This window comes from Tupaia chinensis, unplaced genomic scaffold (assembly GCF_000334495.1).
Source record: "Tupaia chinensis unplaced genomic scaffold, TupChi_1.0 Scaffold149648_1, whole genome shotgun sequence".
NCBI lineage: Eukaryota > Metazoa > Chordata > Mammalia > Scandentia > Tupaiidae > Tupaia > Tupaia belangeri.
This window is the reverse complement of record NW_006209493.1, coordinates 137,847-149,567: the sequence shown is the minus strand read 5'-3', so window position 1 is coordinate 149,567 and position 11,721 is coordinate 137,847. Positions and strand designations below refer to the sequence as shown.

Here is an 11,721-nt window from a genome sequence, read left to right as displayed (position 1 = left end):
CTATGTCTCTGTCTGTCTGTCTGGCGAGTGCACGCGCCCTATAGTGAAAACCTCTCCAAAAAAAGAAAAAGAAAGAAAGAAAGAAAGAAAGAAAGAAAGAAAGAAAGAAAGAAAGAAAGAAAGAAAGAAATTAAGTCTGAAATCAAAAGATTTATGGAAACAAATGATAATGAGTATATGAGTTTCCATAATCTATGGGACACTACAAAAGCAGTTAAGAGGGAAATTGATAGCAATTAGTGTGCATCAGAAAAAGATGGAAAGATAGAAAGGTGGAAAATAGACAACCTAACATCATGCATCAGGGAATTGGGGAAACAACAACAAAATAACAAAAAATGCCAGATGAAAAGAAATAATAAAGATTCAAGCAGAAATAGATGAAATAAAAGAGCATGTACAATGGAATAATTACATATAAAGTTGAATTTCAAGTTTAAAAAAATAAATAAATGAACTATACAGAAAAAAATTTAAAGCAAAATCTGGTTCTTTGAAAAGATTAATAAGATCAACACATCATTAGCTAGACTGATTAAGAAGAAGAAAGAAAAAAACTAAGTAAATCAAATACGTAATGGAACCAGCAGTATTACAACAGGCACAACAGAAATACAAAACATCATTAGAGGATACCATGGGTGACTATAGGCCAACAAACAAGAGAACACGGAGAAGATGAATAAATTTCTGGATATATATAACCTACCAATATTGAATCAGGAGGACATAGAAAGCCTCAATAGACCCATAACAAGTCATGAGATTGAATCAGTAATAAATAACATCCCAACAAAGAAAAGCCCAGGTCTGGATGGCTTCACTTCTGAAGTCTACAAAACTTTGAAAGAAGAGTTAACCACATCCTACTCAAATTATTTCTAAAGATACAAAAGGAAGGAACCCTCTCAAATTCATTTTATGAAGCCTCCATCATCCTCATTCCTAAAACATATAAGGACATTACAAAAAAGGAAAACTATAGACCAATATCTCTGATGAATATAGAAGAAAAAAATTCTTCACAAGATACTTGAAAATCATATCCAACAACATAAAAGCTTTTCTACTAAAAACTGGTACAAGACAAGGCACCTGCCCACTTTCTCCACTCCTTTCAAATATAGTACTGAATTGGAAACCCTAGCCAATGTGATCAGAAAGGAGAATAATATAAAGGGCATTCAGAAAGGGAAAGAAGAGTTGGAAATATCTTTATTTTCAGATGACATGATGGTATGCATAGAAGACCCAGTTATCCATGAGAAGACTTCACAATGTAATAAATGAATACAGTAAAGTGGCAGGATATAAAATCAACATCAAAAAAATCTATAGCATTTCTATATAAGAACAAGCTGACTGAGGTAAAACTGAAGAAAGGAATCCCTTTTTTACTATAGCCACAAACTGTACAAGACACCTAGGTATAAACCTAACCAAGGAAGTCAAAGACCTTTACAAAGAAAAGTATAAAAATCTTTAAAAAGACATTGAAAATGACATAAAAAGTGGAAGGACAGCCCATGTTCCTGGATTGGAATAATTAACATAATCAAAATGGCAATTCTACCCAAATCAACCTAATATTTAATACAATCCCAATCAAAATGCCAGAGACATTCTTCACAGATCTAGAAAAGAAAGTCATTGAATTTGTCTGGAATCATAAAAGACCCCATAATGCCAAAGCAATCCTGTGCAAGAAGAGTGGAGTGGGCGGCATCTCACTTCCTGACTCCAAAACATACAAGAACACTGTGATAATCAAAACAACATGGTATTGGCACAAAAACAGAGAGGTGGACCAATAGAATAGAATAGAGACCCCAGAAATAAACCCTAAAGTTACAGCCAACTGATTTTTGACAAAGGATACCAGTCAATCCAGTGGGAAAAGAAAAATCTCTTTGGCAAATAGTGCTGGGAAAACTGGGTATTCATCTACAGAAAGATGAAACTGCATCCTTATCTTTCACCATTAATGAGAGTCAATTCAAAATGGATCAAAGATCTGAACTGAAGATGTCAAACTATAAAACTACTGGTGGAAAATACTGGGGAAACTCTGGGAGACATTGAGGTAGGTAAAGACTTCTTAAATAAGATCCCCAAGGCACAGGCAATAATCCTCAAAATAGACAAGTGAGATTATATCAGATTAAGAAATTTCTGCACAGCAAAGGACACAGTAATTATTGTGAATCAACAACCCTTGAAATGGGAAAATATTTTTAAATTAATTAATTTATTTATTTTAATTTGACCTGAGAGGGAGGGAGGGAGAGAGTGAGAGAGAGAGAAAGTGAGAAAGCAAGCCACCAGGTATGGGACTCAAACTGTAGTCGATCACATGGGAGTCCAGCGCCCTTAGACACCATGCCACCTGCCAACCCTAGGGAGAATATTTTTGTAAACTATGCCTCAGATAAGGGACTGATAACCAGAATGCACAGGGAACTCAAGTGACTTACCAGAAAAAAAAAATTAACCCAATTAAAAGACGGGAAAATGAGCTAAACAAAAAACTCTATAAGGAAGACATACAAATAGCCCAAAAGCATATGAAGAAATGCTCAAAATCCCTCATCATAAGGGAGATGCAGATCAAAACCAAAATGATATACTACCTAATCCCAACAGAATGGCGAAGATTAAAAATACAAAATATGATAAGTGTTGGTGGGCTTGTAGTGAAAGGGGAACTTCCTACACTGTTGGTGGGAATGTAAATTGGTCCAGTCACTGTGGAGAACAATATGGAGGTTCCTCAAAGACCTACAGATAGAATTACCATATGATCCAGCAATCCCATTCCTGGGTATCTACCCAAAGGACAGGAGAATGCTGAGTCAGAAAAGTCTTTATATATTAATGTTTATTGCGGCATTATTCACAATTGTTAAGACATGGTACCAACCCAAATGTCCAAAAACAGATGAATGAATTGAAAAAATGTGGCACATATACTCCAGGGAATACTATTCAGCAATAAAAAAGCAACAAGACTCTGGCATTTGATAGAAAGTGGTCAAAATTGGAGAATTATTGCTGAGTGAAGCAAGTCAAGCTATCAAAGAAATGCACTGTATGTCTCCACTAATATATTGATATATATGGTAAAGACTGAAAGATTGGAGTACATAAAATCAGTGAAAATACTTATGGATACTGGAGTCAGTGTGGAAGGAGGGTGGGAGAGGGGAAGAATATAGGGAAGGAAGTCATGGGAGAAAAAATAGAGAGGTAAGACATTTGTGGGACACAGAAATGGTTTAACACCTGTTGATGATAATGTGTATAGTATTCTCAACTAGACGGGTCTGTGGCATATTTCATGTTGGGTAAATTCTCTTTACAAGCCAAATGTTGTATAGTGACCAAATGTTTAAAAATAATAATAATAGCAAAATAAAATTATAAAATTATAAAATAAAATTAAAATAAATATATTCATGTCTATAAAAAATTATTGTCACAGCCACTTTGATCTATACAAACAATAAATGGATGCTTATATTCTAACCCTCCATCTGGTGTTATTGTTTTCTTGCACCAAATTGACTATATCTAACAAGAAGAATAAAATGGGAGAGAGGACAAGCTATTTATGGTATGCACCTGAAAGCCATTCACTAAAATCTCGTTTTCCATTCTTTTGTATTAACATAATAGTAGCCAGGCATATGGCTGCCCAGTAATATAATACTTCTCAGTTTCCTTCAAAAATTAGTGTGTCAATGTGACAATGTTCTCATCAGTAGAATGTGAGAAGAAAAGGTAGGTGCCACTTTCAAACTAGAGTATTCAGAAAATGGGCATGCTTTTTCCACAGCCACTTCTATCTTCTTTACTAAAACCTGAACTCGGTGGCAACACAGATTCAAACATGCAGATGCCATAATAAACCCAAGAGTTGGTATAGTAATATCCTAGAAGGAGCCTGGATTTCTGAACAAACATGAGCAACAAAGTTTTCTATAAGAAAACTTTCTAATATCAAGGTTATTGTATTTTACAATCTCTTTATTACTACAAATTAGCTTCATCAAAATTCCTACACTATTCTTACCCAGAGCGGATGTGACAGATGTTTCTATAGCCAGTACAGTAAATAAGATAAGTTAGATTCCTGATAAATACTTTTAAAAAGGAAAATTTGTCATATTGACTGAATAAGATATTTTCTTAAAAATAATGATTTATTTTATTTATTCATTCATTTACTTTAATTTGACCAGAGAAAGACAGAGTGAGAGAGAGAGAAAGTAAGCCACTAGGTCCGGGACTCGAACTGTGGTTGGCTATGTGGGAATGTCCAGCACCTTAACCACCATGCAACCTACTGGTTTTCCTTAATAAGATATTTTAGATACTGAAAATGCCTGAGTCATCAAATTCAGTTTCCCCCTTTTAGTCAGTGTGATACTGTACTGTAGACACAACCCATCCAAAATCTTATCCTCTTATTCTTTAAAAAAAAAAAAAAATTGGAACGTCTCGACCTCCAGTAGCAGGTAAAAGCTTGTCTGTTGGTTGGTGGCGCTCACACCTCGGCTTCTGGCACAAGGAAACTGATGAGAGAGGCTCTGGTGGCAGAGAGTTGCTGAACAAAGTGGAGAAAGAGTGAGCAACGCCTGAAGGAGACGTCAGGGCGCACAGAGCAGTCCGAAGATGAAGAGTGTGGTCTACCGTGCTTTTTCTCAGAAAGAAGCAAAAGAGTTCGATGTTCAGCATGCAGGAGTCACGCAGGCCGAGGCCTTTGTGAAGGCCTTCCTGAAGCACAGCGTGCCCCGCATGAGCCAGCAAGCCCTGGAGGACCAGTTGCAGCGCAAGGCCGTTATTCTAGAGTACTTCACTAGCAAGAAGAGAAAGGAGAAGAAAAAGAAATCCAAAGGCCTCTCTGCCAGGCAGAGGAGGGAACTGCGGCTCTTTGACATTAAGCCAGAGCAACCGAGATACAGTCTTTTTCTCCCACTGCGTGAACTTTGGAAGCAGTACATCCGGGACCTGTGCAATGGTCTCAAGCCCGACACGCACCCACAGATGATTCAAGCCAAGCTGTTAAAGGCAGATCTTCACGGTGCTATTATTTCAGTCACAAAATCCAAATGCCCCTTGTATGTGGGTGTTACAGGAATTCTTCTACAGGAAACCAAGCACGTTTTCAAAATTATCAACAAAGAAGACCGCCTGAAAGTTATCCCCAAGCTAAATTGTGTGTTCACTGTGGAAATCGATGACTTTGTATCCTACATTTATGGGAGCAAATTCCAGCTTCGATCAAGTGAGCGGTCTGCAAAGAAGTTTAAAGCAAAGGGCACAATCGACCTCTGAATTCTTTCCTACCTAAGGCGATGGTTTATGACAACTGAAAATTGGAAACCTCCTGAATTCCCACCTTTTAGTAAAGAGCTGGTTCAGCCAAGTTCAGTTATAGCTGACCTCCAGCCAATAGAAATCGGAGTTAAGGACATTAATAATATGGGACAATGCAGTGTGCTGAGTGAGGATTCGGGAACAGAGGAATGTGTATTTATAAGCGATTTTAATGTTTACTACTCCCATAGAGAGAAAAGACTGGTAGAAACATACTAGGGTTAACACTGGTGAACTTAACTAGCAGAATCTTGAGGTCCTTTTTCATACTTCTTGATGTTTACTGGATGTTCTATGATGAATCAGTTGTTTATGTAATAATATACACATGTAAGCATAAACAGGCTGCAAATAAAGTAACTGTTCTTGCCGTTTAGGCAGCTTGAAAGGGAAGAGGAGCCCCCCCCAAAAAAAAAATTGCCATAAGGCATATGCATTTTCCAAAGAGAAACAGAGAGAGGGAGAGGGAGAAAGCATCCCTCAATGGAGCACTGCAACTTCTCTTCCATTTTTCTATCCTGTTGGACTTTAGAATATGCATGCATAAGTGTCTGGCATGTTTTCAAGGCACCAGGGTTGGAATTTGAATCACGTAACTGGCCATGTGAGATCAAGCTCCTTTAACCACCAGACCCCAGGGCTGGCCCTTATCCTCCCATTCTTTTATTTATTTATTTTTCTTTTATTATTACTAACATTATATTCAGTAACCACATCATTACAGCATGACAAATGAGTTTTCCCCTCATGAATACACTGTGTATTAGTCCAGTCAAAGGTATTACCATACATATTATTATCAACAGATAGTTTCCATTTTTGTGTCCCTTAAATGTTTTGCTTCTTTCTTTTTCCCCTTGATTCCCTCCCTCTCATGGAACCAACCTAAATATCTTCCTATTCTTAAAATGCATTTTAAAAAATTTATTCATTCATTTATTTTAACTTGACCAGAGAGAGACACTGAGAGAGAGGAGGGGGGTGGAAAGGGAGAAAGCAAGCCACCAGGTTCGGGACTTGAATTGTGGTGGGTCATGTGGGGGTGTCCAGCACCTTAAGTACCACGCCACCTGCTGGCCCCTTAAGTTGTATTTTTATTTTCATGCATCTAACTTTAATTTACTTAAAGTTAAATAAAATTTAATTTTTTCCACAGGTATAGTTGTAGAAGCAATTCTACTTTTCATTTTAACTTAGGAACTCCTTGCTGTACCAGACAATATTTAGATCACCAGTACCAATGTTAAAAATCTTGCTCCCACAACAACAACAAAAGGTGATCTACACACTTATCCTGAGCTCATGGATTCTATAAATAGTATGTAAATGGAGAGTCATCAGTCTAGAAAAAAGAGCTGCTCATGCAAGCTTACACTCTACTCGTCCCTTCAAAAAATGCCTTAAAAAGTCTAGTTTATTCTCAAATCAAAGGGCATATTCATGTCCTCTTCCCCCATTAAGTCTGCTTACCATTGTCTTTTATGCTATTTAAAAATGTACATGCATTAGGCTGGTGCTGTGGCTTGGTGGTTAAGGGAGTCAGATCCCACATGGCTAACCAAAGCTTGAGTCATGGCCCTGGAGGCTTGGAAAACATAACAGGAACATTTGCATGCATGCCCAAAATCCCAATAAAATGGTGAAATGGAGGAAAAGGGACTGTGGCATGATCACACCCATTGGGGTGGGGGTTGCTTACTCTCTCTCCCTCCCTCTTTCTCTTTGGGAAACACAAGTGCCTTTTGGCAAGATAAAAAAGCATATGTGCTTCATTAACCAGTTTAATAGTTGCTTACTTTGAAAATTAATCTTGCAGACCAGCAGTTAGCGTAATGGCTATGTCGCTGGACTCCCATGTAGTCGACCACAGTTCGAGTTCCAGACCTGGTGGCTTAAACTCATGCCAGGTGCATGTGCATGTGTGCCTAAGATCCCGAGAGGAAAATGGAGAAGGGATGCAGTGTGGCCATCCCCCCTGGGGGGTGATTTCTCGCTTTCTATCTCTCTGCCTCTCTCTGTCTTTCTGGCGAGTGCATGTGCCCTATAGCAAAAAACTCTCAAAAAACAAACAAACAGAAAACAAAAAATTAAATTTACCTTATTAGTAGTAAGACATTTTTTTCTGAACTTTAGAAGTAAATACTCTCTCTGCTATTCATTTTCCTAATCATTATGATTGACATTATAGAAACACAATGGGTAAACTTTTTAGTATTTGACGTCTTTAATTTGCAATAACAATATGTGTTCTGTTGAAGTCCGCTCAGTAGAATTTTTAAAAATCCTTTGGAAACAGAGCAAAATATTCTTGTTATCGCCCACAAATTCAATTAGTTGCTATCAATAAGTGTGTTCTTCATGCTAAGCATTTTAATAATGAAAATAAGATTCAAACTCGTATTTTCATAGACTCAAAATTACTAGGAGCAAAAGCATTCAATGGGTGGGGGAACAGAAAATGGAAAGGTCAACAAATGTGTAGTAGGCAAGGGCCAGTACATGGAATAGATAATGCCCAAACATGGGACCAGCAGTTGGCATGATGGCTATGTTGCTGAACTCCCATGTAGTCGATCACAGTTGGAGTCCCAGACCTGGTGGCTTAAACTCACACTGGGCACGTGTGTGTGCATGCCCAAGATCCCTAGAGGAGAATGGAGAAGGGATTGCAGCATGGCCATCCTCCCTGGGGGTTGATTTCTCACTTTCTGTCTCTCTGTCTCTCTCTTTCTGGTCAGCGTGTGCACCCTATAGCAAAAACCTCTCCAACAAAAAGAAAGAAAGATAGATAGATAATGCCCAAATACAAGATGAAAATGTCTATTACTGTGGAGAGTGGCCAATCTGAGCAAACATGGTAACCTTTAGACACATGCAGAAACTTGGTTTCCTGAGTAGTCATTTGCAAGGCTATGAATTCAATTAGCATGTGAATACACTAGCTGCCTGCTGTTATCAATGCTAAAGCAGTATTGGGTTAAAAAAAGCCACATGCTTATCAGAATTGGCCCCAAAAGACAAGAGAAATTACATTGCACCAGTTGTCCTCTCAGCTTCAGCTGATTAATATCTGAAAACAACTGGCTTTGCATTCCACTTTCCCTTCCCCTATTTTCTGCCCTTTAAAAGAATAAACCTGGGAATGGTTAGGGATCCATGGCTATCTCCATCAGAGAAGTTGGGCCCACCTGATCCTCCCTTTTATATACTCATATGTTATTGTGTGTTTATTTTTATGTTTATTTCTAATCCACAGCTCCCCCAACACTCACACTCAGAAAACACATTCTGCTGAGTGAGCTCCAGCAAGTGGTGCCTGAATGTTTGTCCTGACTACAAGGAAATTACAGTCAGGTGAGTGGACACTCCTTGAGGCTGGCCGGAGATAACTGAGTAGGTAAGGAACCAATAGAATAACATAAAGAATAATAGAGTAAAAGAAAGAGATAACAGAGTAAAAGAAGGAGATAAGAGAGTAAAAGAAAGACAACAGAGTAGAAGAAGGAGATAACAGAGTAAAATAAGGAGACAATAAAGCAAGAGAAGGAGTGGATTTTGTTAGTGTCTGGTATAAAATATGGGGACACTGGTCTAAAAAGAGAGAGATGTATGTCAAAATGTTGTTTTATATGTTAAAAGCTAGGGGTGGTAAATTTAGTATCAGGCAGTTATATCATTTCCTGAATGTTGTGCAGGAAACACGCTCCTGGCTCCCAAAGCAGGGAACAGTTTATGAGGAGACCCTGAACAAAGTTGGAGAACAAAGGCATGATATACAACAGAGGGTCCTAGCAATATTCCCGTGTTTGCCTTCTCCCTGTAGAATTTGATTAAGGAGTGCTTGAGAGAAAGCCCTCCAGAAAAACCCAGAGCTGGCTTAGTAACTCAACTAACAAATACTCTGGAGGGGTATACCTCCCTCCTACCTAGGAAATCCATCTGTAACTAAAGACAAGGATAGAGAAGTAGGACTTGATAATAAAAATGACAGTCTTTTGGGACCAGCGGTTAGTGTAATGGCTATGTTGCTGGACTCCCATGTAATTGACTGCAGTTCGCGTCCCGGACCTGGTGGCTTAAAACTCACGCCGGGCGCGTGTGTGTGTGCCCAGGATCCTAAGAGGAGAACAGAGGAGAAGGGATTGCGATGTGGCCATCCCCCCGACCCCCGGGAGTGATTTCTCGCTTTCTGTCTCTTTGACTCTGTCTGTCTGGTGAGCGCACACGCCCTATAGCAAAAACCTCTCAAAAAAAAAAAAAAAAGCATTTTGAAGTTAGGCAGATTTAAGATTACATATTCCGAAGAAGCTGCAGAGCAGGAGAACAGAACCACATTTCTGCATGTGTCTAAAGGTCACCATGTTTGCTCAGATTGGCCACTCTATATTACCTGGATAGGTAAAGATATCCAGAGAGATGGGGAAAGGGGTGGGGGAGAGGAGGGAGAGGAGCACCCCTTCATGCCATAATTCACACCCTAGCTTCAGTCAGCCCCAGATCATGGGCATGTTCAGGAAGGTCTCTGGGCCTGAACCTGGAACTTTCCCATGTGGTGAGCCTTGTAGAATGTCACACCACTGCTGCACCACCATCAGGCCCCAGATACAATTTTAAACTGGAAATGATAGCTTTTGCAGATAGCACTGAGAAAATAAAAACTACTGGTCATGTCTTATATAATATGGAGTAACTTTAGGTTTACTTCATAAAACTAATGATGAAGATAAACACAATGTCTTAGATAATGAAATCTATCAGTAGCATTTAAGATGAACTAGAAACAAGAATGGAATCTGCAGCTCCTATTAGGGCAAGAATATCTTAGCATAAGAAAACACAGACCTGTTTGGGGTGATGCTGCTAAGGAATTAAGATGAGAGGTTATTTAAGTATTATTCTTTTTTAAAAAAAAAAAATAGACCCAACTGCAGTGGTGTCTGGAAGCCACATGGGAGGCCTGAGTTCAGTTCCTGAGCCAACATGAACACATCAGCTACAATTGTGTGCATCTATAATCTTAGCTAATCAGGAGGCTAAGGCAAGAGGATTGTGGCATAGTGAGACCCCGTCAAAAATGTCTATTATTGGGGAACCAGCAGTTAGCATAATGGCTATGTTGCTGGATTCCCACGTAGTTGACCGTGGTTCACGTCCCGGACCCGGTGGCTTAAAAACTCACGCCGGGTGCGTGTGTGTGCGTGCCCAAGATCCTGAGAGGAGAATGGAAGAGAAGGGATTGTGGTGTGACCATCCCCCCTGGGGGGTGATTTCTCACTTTCTGTCTCTATGTCTCTCTTTGTCTGTCTGGCGAGCGCACAAGCCTTATAGCAAAAAAACCTCTCAAAAAAAATATCTACTATTGGGACCAGCAGTTAGTGTAATGGCTATGTCGCTGAACTCCCATGTAGTCGACCGTGGTTCAAGTCCCAGACCCAGTGGTTTAAACTCACACTGGGCACGTGTGCATACATGCCCAAGATCCTGAGAGGAGAATGGAGGAGAAGGGATTGTGGTGTGGCCATCCTCCCTGGGGGGTAATTTCTCGCTTTCTGTCTCTGTCTCTCTCTGTGTTTCTGGCGAACACACATGCCCTATAGCAAAAACCTCAAAAAAAAAAAGTCTATTATCAGTCTCTCTCCCCCTCCCTCTCCCTTTCTCTCATAAAGGGAAAAAGAAATTGCAATTACTAAGAGAAAATAACTAAGAGGGAAGAAATAAAAAAAATAGCAGACTCTGACAAAATTTGGAATGTGAGGATTTCTGGTTTGGACAATGATGATGCCAATTTATATATTGAGGATGAATAAAGAGAATTGTCTAGTATACAGGTAAATGTTGTAGTCGAGCACAATTATAATATAGCTGTTAGCAGTGTCAATACAGAAGTTATTGGAACACAAATAAAAAGCTTAAGTGTTCCAAAATGAAAGATCCCTTTGAGTTAATTATCATCAGAATAAATAGCCAGAAAAAGATCAACAGTACTCCTAACTAGTGTATTTCAGTGGGGGAAAAAGACTCTGTGGAAGAGGAAATTAGACAATTAGGCAAAAATCAAGAAGAAAGAAGAAAAAACTTCATGGTTAGGAAAGGTAAAAAAATAGGAATAAACAATTCACAGAAGGAAAACTCAAATGGATAACATATATGAGAAAGGGGGGAAAACACAATACCTCCTTACATCCATTAGACAGACCACAAAATAAGAAATTTGCATAATGCTGATTGTTGGCATAGCAGTGGTGATATGGGCACATATGTGGACCTGCACATATACCTCAATGATATTATTCCTATATAAACATCCCTTAAGAATGATCTCATGGATAAAATATATATATA

At 38.9% G+C, this 11,721-nt stretch overlaps 1 protein-coding gene and 1 pseudogene across 1 annotated transcript in view; one reads left to right on the top strand and one right to left on the bottom strand.

Moving 5' to 3' along the window:
* ZNF81 (zinc finger protein 81) overlaps positions 1 to 11,721 on the bottom strand; it is a 103,215-nt gene that overhangs the window by 7,205 nt on the left and 84,289 nt on the right. The window lies entirely within an intron of this gene.
* LOC102494107 (ribonuclease P protein subunit p29 pseudogene) lies at positions 4,597 to 5,478 on the top strand (annotated as a pseudogene).